We start from the raw sequence: 13,521 nt of genomic DNA, 5'->3' as shown, positions 1-13,521 counted from the left end.
TAGAGGAATTATCCTTCTTATGTCTGGCATGGGGATCTTTTGTGTGGGCTTTAATTAAGGCCGGAGAAAAAGTGGATGTTTTCAGTTTTCTACAGGGACGTTTTTGCATTTTTAGACTTCTGCTCCCTTAAAGTGCTGCTTGGCAATTGTGTGTTTGTAGGGTGTGTGTGTGTGTGTGTGTGTGTGTGTGTGTGTGTGTGTGTGTGTGTGTGTGTGTGTGTGTGTGTGTGTGTGTGTGTGTGTGTGTGTAGGGCTTTGTGACGTTATAGGCTGTGAGTCTGTGGAGATAAATTAAGCACCGTTTCATGTCTGCTCTTTGGGCACATATTATATTATATTTTTCCAGCCATCCTCAGATGTGCGTCTTAATGAGTCCTCCATGCTTCCTCCATTTTCCCCACTAGGCCACTTAGGAACTTTCCATATGCTGTAGCGATCCTCCCCGAACCCCACTCACTGCCTGATGGTCCTCTGTGTCGTTAGTGAAATGTTTGTCACCTGTGTTGATTAGCAATTCTGTTCACCCGTGTTCCATGCGTTTAGCTATTTACTGCCCCAGTTTTTCGGTTCCTTGTTGGCTGAATGTTTGTTTATGTCTGCCTTCCCCCCCCCCCCCCTCCTTTGGCAGTATGATCCCTTCTTTGGGTTCACCTCCTATCTTTAAACATAAAGTCAAAGTCGTTCAGCAGACGCTTTTATCCAAGTACACTCAAGGCAGAGAACAATAAAAGCCAAAATTGGAATACCAACAAAAGAAGTCAACCAGCTGCTCTGACAGCAGCCATTCAGAATCAAATAAACCTTTAGTGTATATATATATGTTTGATATTTCTAAGTGCTTTATAAATTCCCCCAGGATATGATAGCTCAACAAGGTGTGTTGAGCTATCAACAACACTGAATCAGTGCACGTGGTTCTGGTTGGGTTAACGTTCACGGCTCTATTTGGTCCATGGGCCGGTGACACAAAACGTCCACCTCTCGGTCCGCTTTGATAAGAGCACCCCCCCCGGCACTGGACCATGTTCAGTGTCTATCACATCAAGGTTATGCTGCTGGGGCAGTTTTTTCCTTTTTGTGCTGATCTCCGTGAATGAAGCTCGTAAAAACCATATAACGTGATTTAATAGCAGCTTTGACAGTCTGCATATTTGCACATTTTATCCGTCTTTTCACGATGGTAAATTCCAACGCCGGGGAAAACACCAAAAGAAATCACCCAGCCACGCAGCGCTCTGCGCGCTCTGCCCATGCAATGCTAGTTTGTCCTTCTGCCAACAGCTCAATACACCCTGAAAGCATCAAACAGATGTGAAACATTTCTAAATAACTAAATTGCTGAGCAATTTCGGGCGACAATTGTGCATGTAACTTTGTGTGAATACTATACAGACAGATCAGGTGTGTGTGTGTGTGTGTGTGTGTGTGTGTGTGTGTGTGTGTGTGTGTGTGTGTGTGTGTGTGTGTGTGTGTGTGTGTGTGTGTCACACATAACACAAAGAAAGTGCAATTGGAGTGTGTGAAATGGTATAAAAGCCACTTGAAGTTGTGTAGTCATAAGCTCTCCGCTACGAGCCCCCTGCATTCAGGAGAACACGACAAGTTAAAGCAGAGGTTGTCAGCGCGCGCCATCGACACTTAACCACAATGGCTCCTTCGACTACGCGTCAAGTCAATACAATGCAGCCGTTCAGATGCCCCGCTTACAATACTATAATCAAGCCGAGATATTAACGAGTATCATCCCTGTAATCTGCACCACAATCAGAGTGTATTTTACCCAGACATTTAACAGCATTATTGAGTGCTTGTAGAAGTTACAGCCTGTTAAGAATTTACATTAATTATGTTTCTGAATATTTAACAGCTTCTCGTATGGTAAAAATGTACCCTTTACCCTCTCGCTGAACTGCTACATCTTCTGCTCTTGTGTGTCTCCGTCCCTCATTTCCCTATACGTTTCTCTCCCCTAGCTCAGAGGGAGACGACCGATGGCATGTCAGGGGATGGGTTTGGAAGAATCCCGAGCTGAGGAATGCATATTTAATGATGAATCTACAGATCGGCCTCCAATGTGCTACCGGCACTCTCTCTCTCGCTCTCTCTCTGTCTCTCTCTCTCCAGTAATCTTTTCCATCTTCCCACCACCTTATCTTACGCCAAGTCTAGGTCCTGTCCCATTTTCAAAACTGCGTGGAAAAGAACAGCACTCAAGTGTGTGCTCGTGTTTGAGTTCTATTTTTTTAATGGTTTGCTTTTTGTTGTTGTTGACGATGTCCGCGTTGACATCAATGTGTCATCACCTGACCAGGACAGTGGCACGTATTGAAGCCGCCGCTTTGTAATTTGTGTCGCGGCAATTTCCTTTAACAGATATTAGTGTATGCATGCATACATTAGACATACATTTTTTATGTATTTGCAGTTCAACTCGTCCGTACACACACACACACACACACACACACACACACACACACACACACACACACACACACACACACACACACACACACACACACACACACACACACACACACACACACACACCTAGTTCCAGTGCAGATTAGGAAGTGCATGTCTCTTTCAGTTACACAGGGGAGTAAGAGGGCATTGTGAACTCAGAGGCGACGTTGAGCTTCTAGTTCAGGGGAATGAGAAATGATAAAGAGTGAAACACGTAGTGCTCTTTGTAGGAGCTCCTCGAACCCAGCAAAGCAGAAAAACGGGCTCTCTATTTCCCCCCCTCTCCTCTCTTCCCCTGTTCTCTACCCACCTCTATGCTCACCTACCCTCCCCTCCCCTTTTCTCTCCCTTTCTCTGCTCACCTCACCTCCCCTCTACTCTACTCCCCATATTTCACCTCATCCCACCCCTTCTTTCCTCCCCTCTCCTGTTCTCTCCCCTCACCTCTCCTCTCTTCCCCTCTCTGTATCTCTCCCTTTCTCTGCTCACCTCACCTCCCCACCTCCCCTCCCCTCTCCCCTCCCCTATATTTCACCTCATCCCATCCCTCCTCTGCTTTTCTCTCCCTTCCTCTCCTCTCACCTCCCCTCCCCTCTATTCCCCTCATCCCGCCCATCGTCTCTGCTCCTTTTCTCTCTCCTCCTGTCCTCTGTCCTCACCTCTCCTCTGCTCTTCACTCCCCGCCCCTCTCCCATCTCCTTCTCTCCTCACTCTCCAATGCAATGGCCAACCGGGAGTGGCCCCTGTGTTACCTTGAGCAGGGAAACCCCTTACCAGTACATCTTAATGACAGCTGACAAACGATCCTCAAGTCGGACCCAGTTATTCCCTGTACATAAATCAAGGCAAACTGCAGACAGGGTTGTATGCAAGAAGATTGGTTTACTCACTGCCCCAGAACAAACCCAAATGACACCAATAAAGCAGCCAATCTGCACCGAGTAAGGAAGGAACCGAGTGTTGGGGGGGGGGGGGGGGGGGCTAAGTCAGAGTACTCACTCATCAAGACACTTCTCAAAACAACGCACTTTAAAAAGGGTATGACCATTCGTTCTGGAATGATTCAGGTAAAAACGTGTGGGGGAAATGCTCGTCAATATAAATAACTTCTAGGATAGCAGTCTGACGGATCGAACCATCATCAGAGGTGCTACCGCCCTCACCAAAGCATCCGTTACCATTACCAATATCATTAGAAGGAATGTGCGTCAGTAAGTACGGAGTTTGTGGAGAACATCACTTCAGGAAATATCTTGACGAAGAAAATGGGATGAAGTTCCTCTGCTGCCGTTGTTTACGTCTGTGGCAGATGTACGCACGCTAAATGCTATTGTGGCAGGGATTTTGCCAAATTACATTGGAAACGGATGTTGAAGTGAAGCCAGGAGAGACACGATGGTTTCATCACAGGCCGCTGCTGTCCTACATATACAAGTAACATTACCACAGAAATATCAAAAGGTATGAAAAAACAATGAATGACTTTTTGAAGACAGAACGCTTTCTCTCCTCTGTTCGCCAGCCACTGCAGGGGAACATCTGGTGCGCACATCTGAGTAATACGCCAAGGAGCGGGAAAAGCTCCTTTGATATAAGGGCTTTTAGTTGGCCATCTATTCTCTCTGCTTCTCCTCCTCTGCCGTCCACCAGAACACTGAGCAGCGATGGGCCAGACGGATGCTTTGCACTAGATTTTTCCATTGCCAGTATGCTTGGCACACAAATAATTACCTGTCTCTATGATCAATTACCTGATTACTCACCAGAGACACACGCGCACACACGCACGAATGCATATATATACAGACATGCACCTCAGATGTCTATGGAACACTAGCTCACAGGGTTCAAAATGTGTGTGTGTGTGTGTGTGTGTGTGTGTGTGTGTGTGTGTGTGTGTGTGTGTGTGTGTGTGTGTGTGTGTGTGTGTGTGTGTGTGTGTGTGTGTGTGTGTGTGTGTGTGTGTGTGTGTGTGTGTGTGTAGAAGTGCCGTGTTCTGTTCTCACACATAGTCGTATGGACCCTCAATGAACTCTGAATGTAATTTACACACACACGGGCACACACACACACACACACACGTGCACACATGCACAGCCATGGATCTACAGAAATGTGTGCAAACACACATGCACATTCAGGAGATGCCCTTTTTATTTTCTTTGAGGCAGCTAAGGAGAAGACTGTGCGAAGTGCTAATGAAAACACAGGGAAATCATCAGGCACAAACAATACACAGAGGAAAGAATTATCATCCAATGAGGCTCCGAATGAGAGTGTGTGTCCGTGTATTGACAACATGTCCCAGATGGAATATGCTGCCTGACCTCTAATCCAGTATCCCGCCTTACTCACAGCTTCATCTCACACACACACACACACACACACACACACACACACACACACACACACACACACACACACACACACACACACACACACACACACACACACACACACACACACACACACACACACACACACACACACACGTAATCCCACTCATGCGGCACACGGTACAATGGCGGTGGAGCAATGTGTAAAGAGGCTTTCCATTAAACCACTAAGGGGGAGGATTGGCTGATGCTCTGCATATATTTGCCGTCTGTTCAGCGCGCAACATGCCACACACAATCTGTTTGTCTTAATCACCGGACGTGCCGTGCTAGCCGGTCCACTCACGACTCCACCAAACAGATTGCTTCATGCGTTTGTTTGACGTTTTTTTTATTGAGTCATTTGTTTACAGGAAAACCATCCAACGGTAGCCTTGTAAGACCATCGCCATCTCGTGACTTCACATTCTGTTCCTTTTCGAAGATCAGTCCGGCCTTGATCCCATTGAAATCCTTTTTCCATACATTGAAAAGCGTGAGGGGGGGGGGGGGGGGGGGGGGGGGGGTTCAGTCCATCACGAACAAGGAGTTTCACAGTGTGCCGAAAATAACAAAAGAAAAATGGCAGCGCACAAGAAAGTGTAGGAATCAAAGAGCGATGTACATCGTATGGACATATTTGGAAATAAATTGCTTCCCAGCCAAGGCCAGACTGATATTCGTCACTTAATGCAAACATGAATCCCAGAATGGTCTCACAAAGCTACTGCTATGTACCCATGAGCAAAGAACGACACACATATGCCTCCACTCACGTGAGGTCTCTTTTTAAATGGCTGTGCTTCTGAGTTTTGTCCCAGCGTAGGATTGGCACAGGTCCAGGACCGCTGGCTCACCGTGCTGAATCACAATCCCTCATCGTCGTCATGACGATCACGACGGCTGAGTCACAGGTGGGGCGGCTGGGGTCCCCCGTCTCCACAGCTACTGATTCATTTCAAATGTATGAAAAAAAAAAAAAAATCCTCATCCTTACTTATTGCTATACTTTGGGTAAATGTAGCATAAAGATCACACACACACACACACACACACACAAACACAAAGCTCTATGTGTGGGTCCCTCAAAAGCCGGGAACATTTAAGTCATAGCAGGAGAGAGCTTGGGATAGATAAAAAGTGAGATTAAAAAAGCGATAGAGAGACTGAAAAACTGAGATCCTTGCGGTGTGATAGGTAGCAGCATTCCAAGTGACTAAAACAAACAATAAAAATAAATAGAGAGTGAGAATAACCCGAGCCTTCTCTCCCAGCGCCCCTCATTATAATAATACGATCCCCGGGACTGTGAGACAAGCACAACGATATCCGGAAGTTATGATCCTTTATATTACTTATTCTCTTAGCTTTTATCCACACAGAACACAACGCTACTGACCTTTCTCCCTGCGCCTGGTCTAAGTCCCCAGCCAGGCCCTGCTGGCAGAGACGGCCCTAAAATCGAGACGTTAACGTTGAGTGCGTTCAACGGACATGAAGGCACGACGCACGTCGGCAAATGACAAGCAGAGCTCAACGTCTCGCCAATAACACAAACACACAAGCGCACAACAAACAACAAACAGATCTCTCACAGTGACTTCTGATGTGTGCACCCTGAGATTTCAAGGGGCCTAGTTTTATCTCATCACAGGCTCTGCGTCGGTTCACGTTGACGCCAGTCCTGGTTCCCCAGAGGGTAGTCGCACGCACGCCCGCCGTCGGAAGCGTACGAAGTAGGAGGAGGCTAGGGTGTTGGGGTCGTGATTAAAAGATGTCTCGTTATTATTATTATCATCAGCACCATCTTCTCCTAGCTCCCGACCTCCTCCTCGCCGGCGAGAGAGAGACGCCGATCTCCAGACAGCACCAGGAATTACGTTCCTGATGCGTTTGATCACAGAGTTCAGACGCACTCTGGAGACGGCGAGAGACAGCTACGTGTGGGCCCATAAGGCACGTTTCAAACGCTAGCTTTGTAATGCTTATTTTTGTCAAGGGAAGGTAAATTCTCACTCAATTATGCTGCACTCACACACGCGCGCCTACGCACACACACACACACACACACACACACACACACACACACACACACACACACAACAAAACATGCAAATCTACCACGACAAGGTGCCCGGGTGTGATAAATAAACCTGGAAGAAATATTAGTAAAATTCAAACGTGTTGCTTAATTATTCAGCCCACAGTGGGGGGGAGGTGACAAGTGGGTTGGGTATAGGGGGCTTGGTAAGAGGGGGGGGGGGGAGGGTTGATTCCTTCCACCTCGAGCAGCCAGCAACAAGACACGAAGAGAAGACACAGAGAGACAGAGAGCAACTCCTCCTCCTCCTCCTCTCTCCCCTCACGCTCTGCAGGCAGGGAGGTGCATGGCGATGTCATTAACAGAGAAGGAATTCACATGGTGTAGTGGAGAGAGCCTTCAGAACACAACACTCTACGAAAAGGGTACATTAATTAACAGTTAATGCAGTAACATGCATTATTATATAGCTTCTATTAAATTATGTCTAAATGAATACCGTAGTTGACATCAACACTGTTGCCTTTGCCAACACGAATACCATCGGTAAACTTGACAATTAGTAAATGATTACTAGACCAATAGTTTACTGTCAATCTAGGAAACCATCTGCTATCGTCTGATGACGGTTTACTTCTGTGGAAAACGGGGCAGTATTTCTGGGAATCCTGTGTGGCATGATAACGGATAGCACATATCATTCCTCTTCTATGTGCTGGTCATAGTTTCTGTACTTTATTAGGTGTTTTAATCTCTATAAACTGATAAGCTTATAAAAAGCCTAATCATCGTCAGACGATAGCCGATGGGTTTCCGAGATTGTTGCTCTCCACATACCGTAGATTATTTACCAGCACGCAACCAAAGCCCACTCAGTCGTGACTGGTAATCACAACTTGGACTGCAACCAGACTACAATCCGAAACCAGAACGTGTCCGATGTCAAAATCTTGTCCCGTTGCCCACAGATCATTCATTCATATGCATATGCGTTTAGATATGTTTACAGAGATTAGTTCAGTGAATTCACTTTAAATTATGCTTATTATTATTTCATGAACTAATGTTCATCCATCGTTGATTAATGTACCCTTATCATAAAGTGTAACCAATATTTCTACACCGCAAATCCAAAAAGATGTTGCTATTACACTGGACCCTAACATTGCATGTCAACCACACCATCACCCGATCACAGCCCAAATCGAAAGACTTATTTTTGATGCCCTTAAAAATTATGAGACCGTCCGAGACCGCTCGTTACCTAACAATCACATCGCTCATTAGTCATGTCGTTATCTACTTTCCTGAGGTTGGGTTTCAGTCTGAGGGGGGAAGAGTTGAGAAAGATGCTAGCAGTAGGTAGTAACAGGGTCTGTGTGTGTGTGTGTGTGTGTGTGTGTGTGTGTGTGTGTGTGTGTGTGTGTGTGTGTGTGTGTGTGTGTGTGTGTGTGTGTGTGTGTGTGTGTGTGTGTGTGTGTGTCTGCGTGTGTGCGTGTGCGCGCGTGTGTGGTGGTGGAGGTACGATTGCCTACATGAGCATTGCATGGGGCTCCTCAGTTGGATGCACCCCCCCCCCCCCCAGTACTGTCAGTTCTGATTATTTAACAGGAGCTGGCGGTGTAAGTGGCTGACATGTTGTGTGTGTGTGTGTGTGTGTGTGTGGGTGGGTGTGTTGTTGGGTGGCTGTATGTGTGTGTGAGGCAGCGCTCGTACATTATGTATGGAGAGAGCGGAGGAACACGGTGACAGCTGTAGCTCTCAGGGGGGTTGGGGGGATAGGTTGAGTCGGGTGATCTCAGTGAAGTGAAGGGGAGGCAGTGTTTCAGGCATCGAGGTGACACAAGAAGAAAAACACCTGCATGCGTCAACACACACGCACACACACACACACGCACACACATGTATGAGTGAAAACGTGAGAATTTGCACGTTGTACGGTAGAACATGATTTCAATCCCATTTACAGTCTGTCTGTCTGTCTGTCTGTCTGTCTGTAGGTGCCAACCCACTCCGTTCAGTCCTATAGTAGTGCCTCCGCCAGAGCCTCCACCATGTTTATATTCATCGACAAATCAACTCCATATTTCAATGATCGACACATCTTATCAGCTTGTCAACGTTTCTAATGTTCAGATTGCAGTTTGAAGTCACACCTCCTTTCTTGGAGGGGAATCCTTCAAGGATCGCCCCCCCTCCCCAACTGCCCTGAACAAGCCAACAAGCCAGGTTGGTTATAAAGGGGACGGCTAGACATCGTTTCATACAGGAAAACCTCCACATCAACCGTCCACTTCTCAAGGGCCCCTACCACGGTCTGCGTCTCATCCAGGCCACCCCTCCCGCGGCTCCGGCTCCCAGGCATGTCACCTGCCTGTGGGAGGGGGAGGTGAGGGGAGGAGGGGGGGGGGGTTAAACAGGCTGCTCCATTGTCATAGTGTCTGAGGCCAGACAGGGGAGAGAGGGCTTAAAGGGCCACCTCCTCTCTGGCATAACCTGCAATTAGGGCCCCTAATGAGACCTGTGCACTCTCAGGTGTCTACTAGAAGAATAAGAACCAAAGGAAGGAGGGAGGGAGGGAAGGGGGGGGGAGAGAGAGGGAGGGGATGGGAGGGAGGGAGGGAGGGAAAGAGAAGGAGGGAGGGAGGGAGGGGAAGGGAGGGAGGGAGGGGAAGAGAAGGAGGGAGGGAGGGGAAGGGAGGGAGGGAGGGAGGGAGGGAGGGAGGGAGGGAGGGAGGGAGGGAGGGAGGGAGGGAGGGAAAGAGAAGGAGGGAGGGAGGGGAGGGGAGGGAGGGAGGGAAAGAGAAGGAGGGAGGGAGGGAGGGGAAGGGAGGGAGGGAAAGAGAAGGAGGGAGGGAGGGGTAGGGAGGGAGGGAGGGGAAGGGAGGGAAGGAGGGGAAGGGAGGGAAGGAGGGAGGGAGGGAGGGAGGGAGGGAGGGAGGGAGGGAGAGGGTGGGAGGGGTGCAGAGAGAAAGGAGAGGAGGGAGAAAAGGGCAAGGGGGAAGAACGCTAGAGGGAGAAGGTTAAAGGGCGAGGGAGGAAGAGGGAAGGGGGAGCGAGGATTAAGAAAGAGGGGGAGAGGAATGGGAATGTAGAAGGAGGGACAGCTAGAAGACGGAGGAAAGGAGAGCGGGAGCGCAAGAAAGGAAAGAAATGTATGCCGCAGAGAAAAAACGTCTGTCACCTGCCCCTTCAGAGGAGCAGTCGTCTGCGTGTTAACAGGTGTAACACTAACAGCTGTAACACTTGTTTCTCCTGCGTTGCGGTCCGGTCGCTCACCATGGTGACCTTGTTAGCAGCCTTACCATGTGAGATATATGATAATGAATGTAAATTACAGCCTGTGATTGCATTAATAAGTGTTGTGTCGCCTGGAGATGATGTGGAGTGTGTGTACCGTATATACCACACACACACACACACACACACACACACACACACACACACACACACACACACACACACACACACACACACACACACACACACACACACACACACACACACACACACACACACACAGCAGTCGAGGTGAAAACCCCACGTTTGGAAAGGCGCAGCTTAGGCAAAATTCTACCAGTTTATGACAAACGCACACACCCACACTCAAATACACACACACACACGCACACACAAATACACAAACACACACATGCATTAACACTAGCGCACCATGTTCAAAAATTCCTCCTACGCGCCACCTCCGTCGGAAGTGCACACACAAAATCAGTAATTTGCACACACACACACACACACACACACACACACACACACACACACACACACACACACACACACACACACACACACACACACACACACACACACACACACACACACACACACACAGACGGGCGTTGAGAGGTTGTACAGCGTGCAATTCTCCATAGACAGCTTCTTACACATCTGCAGCAGGAGAACATCACGACAGCCACCGAGGCTCCAGCCTCTGCCGGTGTCAGCCTCAAACCATTTCCTCTGCCGCCTCCGAGTGCCCAGGCTGTGTGTGGCGTTAATCACAGGGTACGAACGCACCGGGAGGCGCTCTGTGGAGCCTGGTAGGAGACTGTGCTAGTGGGGGACACTGCCTCTGTCCTGCTGCTGTTGTCAACATTTGGACCTCCATGTTGTTTGTTTGTTTGTTTTTTCCTCCCAGATGAGCTGGGATACTGCTTTTAATCTTAGAGGGATCGTTATGATACCAGGAAAATGGTGCAGAGGCAGGGGAAAGGGTGCTCGCACACACACACACACACACACACACACACACACACACACACACACACACACACACACACACACACACACACACACACACACACACACACACACACACACACACACACACATTGCCCAGTGAGTGCAATAAGTATCCCCCTGTAAACAGCCTCCAGCAGGAAGATGTCCTGAAACGATCTCAGACTATGGAGTCTACGGCCGGCCTGAAGGAGATCTTAAGAAGCAGGCAGCTCCGGCTGAAACATGAAACACCTGCTGTCCCGGACATTAGGTCTCCTTCATAACGCATGCCACACATTCTGAATGGCCGCCGGTAATCTTCCGTCTACTGTACGTTCCATCTACTGTGGGTCTCCCCCCATTGAAGCGAGCGGTACAGTGTAGCCCAGCTCATAAATAGTTAATCATATTCTGCCGCTTTAGTGCTGTTCTGTTTGGTTTGCCTCCCAGGAAACAAAGAGTGGGTTTATTGAAGTAAAAGAACAGAGCAGGAACGGCCGTTCACGCTCCGTCGATCATGACTTAAAGCGAAAGGGACAAAAAACATGTTTTATTTCCCTTTCTCTGGTGGAATGTCTAGAGTTGGTTACTTAAAGCCATACCATGCTATATGGCACGCGACCCCCTTCCTACACACAACCTTTTAAACTCCAGCACCAGCTATTGTAATTAGCACTCTGGCAATCAACTAAGCAAGATTATCAGCCTTATTGAGCAAGGGGAAAAACAAAAAGGATCCATCGTACTAGCGCAGCCGCATTAGCAACGACGGCAATGAGGCATTGCTAAAAGAGAGCACCCGTTGCACTTTAAATTAGCATAAAGCTACTTGGTGGCTAATGAGATTGGGGTGGAGGTTAGGCCTGCTGTAGATAAGAGACTCAGGAACAAATAATCAGAGGATTGTATTAATGAGGCGTAAACAATCCCCCAGAGTTTAATATATTTTCTTTCTCGGAACAACAGATAATAACGATGGTAGCGAGGAGGACTTAGTGATGGCCTACCTCTCTCTGATACACGGACACAAAGACACACACACACACACACACACACACACCAGGATCTCAGGTCTTTGTGACCCAGAGTGCAGAGCAAGCCAAGTGTCTACTGCCATGAATCTGGTGCTAATAGTCCGGTCTGCATAAAAAGGATGGAGGAATTACAACATCTTCCCCCCTTTTTTTTTTTTTACTGCTTTATTCGACTTCCTTGAGGCGCTCAGCAACAGCTGACCCTGCGTGCAGTGTGAAGAAAGAAATGAAAAAAATATGACTGCAAATTAACTGCATAATCAAAGCCAGAGAGCGGCAGTGAATGCCTGGAACACATCCGTCTGAATGATCGCTCCACCCTGCGTTCTAGCTGTGTAATAAAAAAAAGGTCTCCCGTTCTGGCTGTGTGCGCTATTAATGCGGCGCAAACCGCTCCCTTGTTATGTCGCCGTTGACGACACAGCGGTGGTGGATAGTGATGGTGTGTCTTGAGGAGAGACAGGTGAATAAAGAAAAACAGGTGTGGGTGGGGGGGGAGAGAGAGAGAGAGAGAGAGAGAGAGAGAGAGAGAGAGAGAGAGAGAGAGAGAGAGAGAGAGAGAGAGAGAGAGAGAGAGAGAGAGAGAGAGAGAGAGAGAGAGAGAGAGAGAGAGAGAGAGAGAGAGAGAGAGAGAGAGAGGAATTAGATTATGTACGATTGATAGTAGAAAAAATAAAACTGAGGAAGAAAAAGTGAAAGCTTGGAACAGATATAGTGTACTTTGAGAGGCAGATACAAAAAAAGAATAGGGATAGAGGGAAGAGAGAAGGCGAGTGTATAATGCCTTATTTGCATTGAACTCTGACCGACAGTACACCCAAACAAGCGCATCACCGTGCCAACAAGGAGGTGTCCAACATAGCTTCCTACTCAACTGATGAATAATCATGGAGCCCTTAAAGGGACGTCGCTAATATTCCCAGGTCTACATTATCCCTAAAGTCCATTCCCATTTTCTGATCTTTTAGGGTTCTTTGTTGAGTTTCCATCATCTTTGTATTTGATATAAGTAAAGTGCGCTCCTCAGTATGAACAGGGACTATCAGGGCATACAGCGAGATGTATTCACTGACGTGAAGGAGCAGAAGGGAAGGCGAGAGAGACAAAAGGAGGGTCGAGAGACAGCGAGCATTCATTGTGTGTGTCTATGTCTACCGTCTGAGTGTTATTCATGATGTTCGTGGGAATTAATTGACTAAGTGTAAATATTTGATAAACCCACTCTGCCCCTCCTCAAGTTATGCAAGGTGCATTGACATCTGAGCCAAGCCCTGCCACACTCAAACACAGAGAGGGGAGACAGACAGACAGACGATAAAGCCATTATCTTCCTCCGTGCGTGCCTTCTTTCATTTGCAATGCAAAATGC

This window comes from Gadus chalcogrammus, chromosome 7 (genome assembly GCF_026213295.1).
Source record: "Gadus chalcogrammus isolate NIFS_2021 chromosome 7, NIFS_Gcha_1.0, whole genome shotgun sequence".
Taxonomy (NCBI): domain Eukaryota; kingdom Metazoa; phylum Chordata; class Actinopteri; order Gadiformes; family Gadidae; genus Gadus; species Gadus chalcogrammus.
The sequence above is the reverse complement of the archived record's forward strand: the minus strand, read 5'-3'. Positions refer to the sequence as shown.